This window comes from Schistocerca piceifrons, chromosome 5 (genome assembly GCF_021461385.2).
Source record: "Schistocerca piceifrons isolate TAMUIC-IGC-003096 chromosome 5, iqSchPice1.1, whole genome shotgun sequence".
In the NCBI taxonomy this organism is placed as follows: Eukaryota; Metazoa; Arthropoda; class Insecta; order Orthoptera; family Acrididae; genus Schistocerca; species Schistocerca piceifrons.
The window spans coordinates 287,570,936-287,579,414 of record NC_060142.1 but is presented as its reverse complement, the minus strand read 5'-3'; the positions used below and the strand labels follow the sequence as shown (position 1 = coordinate 287,579,414).

Here is an 8,479-nt window from a genome sequence, read left to right as displayed (position 1 = left end):
ATTTGAACCACAATCTCCTACAACAAATTCCACATTTTTTTGAACCGAAATAGGCAGAGAAAAAAATGTGTTGTATTGCTTACTGAACGCCTCACGTAGAAATCCGTTCCTTGTCACAAAGCCATTTAAATGGTGATTAACTGAAACCCTCAGCTGCCGACAGGTGTTGTTGATGTACCTCGATGGGGACAGCTGAAAATGTGTGCCCCGACCGGGACTCGAACCCGGGACCTCCTGCTTACATGGCAGACGCTCTATCCATCTGAGCCACCGAGGACACAGATGAATAGCGCGACTGCAGAAACTTATCCCTCGCACGCTTCCCGTGAGACCCACATTCCCAACTGCCCACAATTCTGCATAATTATGTAATGTTCCTAATAGATACTTGCCCATCTATTAGGTACATTACATAATTATGTAGAATTGTGGGCAGTTGGGAATGTGGGTCTCACGGAAAGCGTGCGAGGGATAAGTCCCTGCAGTTGCGCTGTTCATCTGTGTCCTCGGTGGCTCAGATGGATAGAGCGTCTGCCATGTAAGCAGGAGGTCCCGGGTTCGAGGTATATCAACAACACCTATCGGCAGCCGAGGGCTTCAATTAATTATCATTTATTCTAGAGAATCTACTCGGTCATCAATGGTATCTGTTCTTTCGAGAACAGTTACTATCTTCATATACCATTTAACTAACCGCTGTCTGAACATCCTCATCTTCGGAAAACCTCTTTCCCCCAGACGTTCCTTCAGCTCGCCGAAAGATTGAAGTCATGTGGTGCCGGATCTGAACTCACTGATCAGCATCAGCCACTTTCTGTGCGGCCTTCGTAAAACTGTCGAGACCATTTCACTAACGTTGGGCACGACAGTGCATTTGTCCACATATCGCCAAAATTTCATAGTGAATCTTTGTGCAGTTTAGACGTTTTGTACACAAGAATCGTACTGCTCCGCCTACTTCGACTTTTTGAGTGCGTTTCCAGCTGCAGTGCAATTTCACTCCTACGCCGTTATCAGCCTCTGCTCCCTACTGCTGGAGAGCTGTGTCTGCGGGAAACCCCGAACATGCACTCTCTTTTGACAACGCGCCACTTTTCCTTACACGATGGTCTTAACGTGGGGCAAGATATGTAACTTACTTTCTGAAGTAGTATATATGCAAGGTAGCACATTTATCATGACCACCCCCCCCCCCCCCCCAAAAAAAAACAATAAAAGCATCAAGAAAAATTTTGTTTACCTAATAGGGAGACATTGATCAGCATGTCTTTCTTATAACTTCTTTCGTTCCTCAGATAAGAACAGCAGAGAGTGCCTTTTCAGATACAGCCCTATATTTCTTATTTGGTGATCCACAACCTCTCCTCAACACTAAAAACGTTTGACAGTATATACCATGTCATTATTAAAAACAAAACATAAAACTGTCTTTGAACCTCCTCTACTAGCATTCAAAGCACGCACCCGCGTTAAAGCAACTCGTCCACCTGATGGAGTTGACAGCAAATAAATGGAAAAACAAGAAAATACACACCGCGTATTCAGTCAACCGCCTTCAGTTGAATTTTGTATCGTGGGTCTGCTCCTGTTATCTGTAACATAAGCCGAATGAAGGAAGCGAGTAGGAGCAGGTGAGGTAAAGCTTTCGGTACTGCAAGTAAAGTAAAAGTGGTTTTACTTTAGTCCAACCCGAACTATACACTTGAATAAATAACTTGGTACAGGTGAGCTCGTAGGTGCAAAGTCGTGGTCCAGATAGAAAGCCTCAATAGCAAACTAAGCTAAAGCGATGGTTCTCGGCCATCTGCTCTTGATGAACTTGGGGCGAAAGTTGAGCGGCGCTCGTAGAGCTCCACAGCGTCAGCTAGAGGGCGCTGTGGTCGGCGAAGATCTTCCGCTCTCGTAGTCCCGAGCTACGCATTGGCATCTTAACTATCGATACCACATACACATTGTTCACATGGCTCTGAGCACTATGGGACTTAACATCTGAGGTCATCAGTCTCCTAGACTTAGAACTACTTAAACCTGACTAACCTAAGGACAGCACACACATTCATGCTCGAGGCAGGATTCGAACCTGCGACCGTAGTAGCAGCGCGGTTCCGGACTGAAGCGCCTAGAACCGCTCGGCCACAAAGACCGGCCTATCGATACCACATTGAAGACTTGGGGTGACAGTCGAGTTGGTATTCCACTGCTGTCTGGGGCCTTTCCAGACACGGTTGCGTCCTGAAATCTCAACTGACTGGAGTAGAATTGTCTTCAGTATGCGTCTCACTTGGAACTGAGCCCCAAGGCTCAGCGAAGACGTGTCTGGAGGCGCCTTGGACAGCCATGGGTTACCGTCCTTTCTGTCGTCCGCCATACGACACGACAACCAGGAATGATGGTCTGGCGTGCAATTTCTTTTCGTAGCAAGACCTCTTTGGTTGTCATACGCGGCACTCTTACCGCACAGCAGTACGTCGACGACATTCTACCCTCCGTTTTGCTGCCCTTCATGGCAAGCCACCCTGGGCTTACATTTCAGCAAGATAATGCTGGCCCGCATGGGGTGAGGTTTTCTAATGTTTGTCTTCGTGCTCGCCAAACCCTATCTCGGCCAGCAAGGTCGCCCCATCTCTCACCATCTGAGAAGGCTTGGTGCCGTATGGGCAGGGTCCTCCAACCAGCTCCGGATTTAGATGGTCCAACTCGCCAATTGGACAGAATCTGGCACGACATCCCTCATGGGAACATTCAACAACTCTATCAACACCAAGCTGAATGCCTGTACGAAGGACCAGATGTGGAAAAGCATGCTATCGACTTGTTCAGCTTGAGAAACTCTTTCTCTTGAACAATTTTTCTGAAATTGTAATCATTTGTTTGTTTGCACATGTACATCACACCTACCGGTTTCCGTCCCATTCGGAAGATTCCTTTGTGGTTCGGCGTTTCTTGTCATAGAGTGTATTTGGGATGGTCAAAGTAAATTATATAAGGTGAGTCAGGGGGGAAATGATTCTGGACAAAGAAACTTCAAATGAAACATATACCCTTTTCTTAACCGTATCCGACGGAGAGCTATTTGGAAATCACGCGGTTCAGTCGCTTGTCCTCCTTCACCATCAGCTTTCACATGCCAATACAACAACGCGACATTAGATTACGTAGTGCTGTCTTGACTGACCGTTTCTCAGTGAACGCGCAGTGTGGTATTATTGATGACAAACTCATCGATCCAGTTGTTTTTGATAACCATCTTATTGGATTAAAGTATCCCGATTTGTTTGAAAATGTGTAACAGCATACTTGGAGGATATTGCTGTGGGAACACTATGTCATATGCACCTTTAGCATGTCGCGGCTTCTGCACGTCCCTTACAGTCAATGGCACAGTACCTTACTGAAACATATCGTGGGCGTTGAATCGGTCACTGTGTACTCATTTTTCGGTCATCGAGGCTACCCAATCTTACTTCAATAGATTACTGTTTGTGGGGATAGCGTAAGAGCGCGGAGTGTTCACAAAGGTGGAAGTTCTCACTTTTGTTTTACTTGCGTGTGCTCAAATAAAGAACCATACTAATGAATTCAGATCAGCTACACAGTAGCTGTCTGAAAGAGCTACAAAACGCATTGCAGGTGATGGCAGACATTTTTAACGTGTTTGGTGGGAAAATTGAGATCGGTAATGGGGTCATAAGAGAAAACTGACGAGCAGAGTGAACTGTAGAGATGTACTATCTGCAGGAGAAAATGAGGTCCGGCGATACACACAAAGGCCGATTAGCTCTGGTATGTAGCAATACCTACGCTGACGTCACTGAAGAGCGCTGGAAAAGCATGGTCACTCTCTGAAATTACTCGAGGGCTTGTACTCCAAGTAATAAGTAGTCCGAGTTAATTTTCCTCGTAATGTATCATCAGGAAGCATATGTTGGCTTGCGAGTCCTTCTTACAACAGGTTGCTTCACGTCTGTGATCTGTGCACGATATACATGTAATTGGATTCCGTCTAAAGATTTCTCCACCCAATGCAAAGGTAGTAATCCAATGCAAATGAGATGGCCGCAACTTGTGTATCTTCGTACGTGTCATTCTTGTGGAATAAAGAGGACAGTTGAATAAGCACGATAAAGTTCAGGGTTCTTTACCAAAATGATAAATAGTGCTGACAGTTCTTTTTTTTATTTTTACTCTGGAGAGTTTTCATTCGACTTCCAGTAGGATATCTTTATTTAGTACTGGCCTGAAAAATTAGACTAAGTTAAGATGTGAATTTCTGTAAGTGAATATCTGTCTGTGTCATTTGTGAAAACCAACGAATTAAATTCGAATAATTTGACATTCAGTTTACAGCAGCCTGTAAACAACAAACATCGTTTCTTTATATCTCTTCCGAATCCGCGAAATTCCCCCACCATTTATGAAGGTTCATATAGCGTGATCACTACGTAGACTTTTAGTTTAACAAGGGTACCTTACGGTCTGGGAAATTCAGTTCGGGATTATCCTTCACAGGTTAGTAGTGTACCCCAAGGGTGCCAACCGTAAAAATTGTAAAGTGCACCAGCCATAAGATTCTGAACACAAGGGCACTGAAGTTTTACGCGCAGCGCACGTATCGGTCAGTTGATACTCCACGGCAACACAGCAAAATATCTGTGCCTGTAGTCGACTCGTTTGTCATGCGGGCGACCCAGGTTCGATCATATCTTTGTGTTTATTTTGTTTTTCGAATAGTTTTAAAAAATTGTAAAAACTTTTAAATATTTAAATAAAGTTAATGACCCAAATAGACTTATTTTATTTATGAAATGACTGTTGCAGCTAATTACATAAAAAGGAAATTACGGTTAACATTTCATTTTCAAAAACGTGAATAACTTCAAAAGCATTTTTAATGGAGATAACTTAAAGATTTGATTGCCACCATATCAAAATTTCGGGTAGGGTTTTATTTATGCAAAACGTTTCAGCATATCATCATTATTTGTCAATGATGTAATTTAAGTACAATCAACAGAATGATAATTATCATAAAAACATTGAAAACGAAAAATATTTTAACATGTTGTACAATTTACGAAGGACGACTGTTTATAACAACAACCATTTAAAAAAAAGACAAAATCTGTTCGCAAACGTACTACGTTAACATTCATAAGAACTTTTCTTTCATCAGTAAGCGTGGAAACGTACCAGGCATAATTGATCACTTCGTTAAAAATGGGCGATGACAGTTGATGCGCCGGCCAGTGTGGCCGTGCGGTTCTAGGCGCTTTAGTCTGGAACCGTGTGACCGCTACGGTCGCAGGTTCGAATCCTGCCTCGGGCATGGATGTGAGTGATGTCCTTAGGTTAGTTAGGTTTAATTAGTTCTAAGTTCTAGGCGACTGATGACCTCAGAAGTTAAGTCGCATAGTGCTCAGAGCCATTTGAACCATTTGAACAGTTGATGCTCTATTGATTGTTTTTTGTTTATATTTTCTTCACGGGAATTTATTTCTGTATTATTTTCAATCGGATAAGCGCAATTTTTATAAGCTTTATTAGATTCTTTTACCTTTATCTGAAAACGGACGTCACAAGGTTGAATAAGAGGAGTGCATTTTTGGAGGAATCACTTTAATTTTATATGCCAGTGATTTCTCGTATTCCTAAAAGATTTCGTCATATAATTCTGGCTATGCTTGTCCACCTCTTGAGTCAATAATTAATAGAAACCGTTCTTTTCCTACCTAACATTTTAAACAATGGCTGAGAAGACAGATTTCGAAGACGATATTACAACATTCTTACATTTTTACGCACGTTCGCTTACTGTTTTTTTTTTTTTAACTCTGGAGGAGAATGTTACCGGTTGCTTCTTGTAAATAAACAAATACTTGAGGAAGGACTTTTCTAGAGGGTAGGACTTTTCTAGAGGGTAGGACTTTTCTAGAGGGTAGGTCTTTTCTAGAGGGTAGGACTTTTCTAGAGGGTAGGACTTTTCTGGAGAGAGCATATTGAGCAGTTTCCATTGATCCACGGTTAAAGTCCAATGGTCCAGTGCCGACTGCAATCATAATTGACGATGTCGGGAACACGTAGTGGTGGTCTGCTGACGAGCTCCATGTTCAGCAATGTACAATAAACAATGTGCTCCGAAACACTCCTGGGCGCACCAGCGTTTTGCTCTTTCGGCTGAGATGCCACAAATCACCATCTATTCTACTTTACCGAGAATACAAACCTCTGAACCCCACGTTCTGTGAAGAGTCATGGACGTCCAACCATTTAGCGCCTAGTGGTAGTTTCACTTCACTCTACCTCTCTCCGTAGATGCAACAAGACTCAAGCACGTGAACATACGAACAGCTTCCCCGTCTTCGAGATACTCTTTCACAGGCTCTGCGTAAAAATAATATGCTCTTTGTCAAACTCGGTTATCTCATTGGATTTCCCCATTTGCAGTCCATATCTTCTCTAGGTGATCCCCTGTTCGTGTCTGCTCCGCTTACGTACTTTTGTTACCGCAACGCCGCCAGACATCATACGACGTCGCAGTTGGCAGTGGTCGCAAAGTTTTGGCTTATCATTGTTTGCTCGGCGTAGCAAAGCAGCTGAAATCAAGACTCGGATCCAAATTTTATACCAGTCAGGTTCCTTTCAGAATATGCTGATACAACAGCTCTACAGCTAGCAATCATATACAACCGCTGGCTAGTTGAAAGTTCAGTACCTAAAGGCTGGAAAGTTGCACAAGTCACACCGATATCCAAGAAAGGAAATAGGAGTAATCCGCCTAGTTAAAGAGACACATCAGTAACGTCGATTAGCAGTAAGATTTTGGAACATATACTGTTGCTGAGAGTTCTTCCGGGTTGTATGGCCGTGGTCCATGCAACTCTTCTATCCCTGACGTTTCGTCCAAACCTACGTTGGACATCTTCGGAGGCGCTCCTGGTTGTGCTGAGTCTCTTGCCGACAGTCCGAAGATGTCCAACGTAGCTTTGGACGGAACGTCAGGGATAGAAGAGTTCTATGGACCACGGCCATACAACCCGGAAGAATTCTCGGCAGCTCAAACATTCGGTCGTGAAAGCCTTCATTGTATGAACACATACTGTGTCCGAACATTATGAATTACACCGAAGAAAGCGATTTTTTGACAGTCCGTACGGATTCAGAACATATCATTCTTGTGGCTTGATTTCCTGTCAGAATGGTTACTGTTCGTAGTAATTGAGGAAAACACATCGAGTAAAACAGAAGTAATTTCTGGCTTTCCGCAAGGAAGTGTTATAAGCCCTCTGCTGTTTCTGATCTGCATAAACGACATAAAAGCTAATCTGAGCAGCCCTTTTAGATATTTGTAGATGATGCCGCCGTTTACCTCCTTGTACTTGTAAAGTCGTCAGATGTTGAAAAGGAATTGCGGAATGAGTTACACAAGATATCTGAATGGTGCGAAAAGTGGCAATTGAATCTAAATAATGAAAAGTGAGAAGTCATCCACGTGAGTACTAAAAGCGCTCCCCTTAATTTCGGTTTCACGATAAATCAACAAATCTAAAGGCTATAATTTCAACTAAATACTTAGGGATTACCATTACGAATAACTTAAACTGGAACGATAACACAGATAATGTTGTGGGGAAAGCAAACCAAAGACTCCCATTTGTTGACAGAACACTTAGTGCAACAGATCTACTAAAGAGACTGCTTACAACAAAGTTGTCCGCCCTCTTCTGGAGTATTGTTCTACGATGTGGGATCCGCATCAGACATGACTGACGGAGGATATGGATAAGGTTCATAGAAGGGTTGCTCGTTTTCTGTTATCGCGAAATAGGGAATAGAGTGTCACAGCTTTGATGCATGAAATAGAGTGGCAGTCATTAAAACAAAGGCGTTTTTCGTTGCGGCAGCATCTTCTCCTTACATTGGAATCACCAAATTACTCCTCCGATTGCGAAAATATTTGGTTGGCTTCCATCTACATAGGGAGAAATGATCATTATAATAAAGTAAGAGAATTTTTTTCCGGCGCGCCTTTCGAGAGCAGAACGGTAGAGAAAATGCTTCAAGGTGGTTCGATGAACCCTCTTCCGGGCATCTAATTGTGAATTGCTGAGTAACCATATAGGTGTAGATGTAACATACTGGGTGATCAAAAAGTCAGTATAAATTTGAAAACTGAATAAATCACGGAATAATGTAGATAGAGAGGTACAAATTGACACACATGCTTGGAATGACATGGGGTTTTACTAGAACCAAAAAAATACAAAAGTTCAAAAAATGTCCTACAGATGGCGTTTCATCTGATCAGAATAGCAATAATTAACATAACAAAGTAAGACAAAGCAAAGATGATGTTCTTTACAGGAAATGCTCAATATGTCCAACATCATTCCTCAACAATAGCTGTAGTCGAAGAAAAAAGTTGTGAACAGCACTGTAAAGCATGTCCGGAGTTATGGTGAGGCACTGGCGTCGCATGTTG

At 42.7% G+C, this 8,479-nt stretch overlaps 1 non-coding gene across 1 annotated transcript; it reads right to left on the bottom strand.

Moving 5' to 3' along the window:
* Positions 1-203: 203 nt before the first annotated feature.
* Trnat-ugu lies at positions 204-277 on the bottom strand. The gene has a single exon. It is a non-coding gene; the product is annotated as a tRNA-Thr (tRNA).
* Positions 278-8,479: the final 8,202 nt, after the last annotated feature.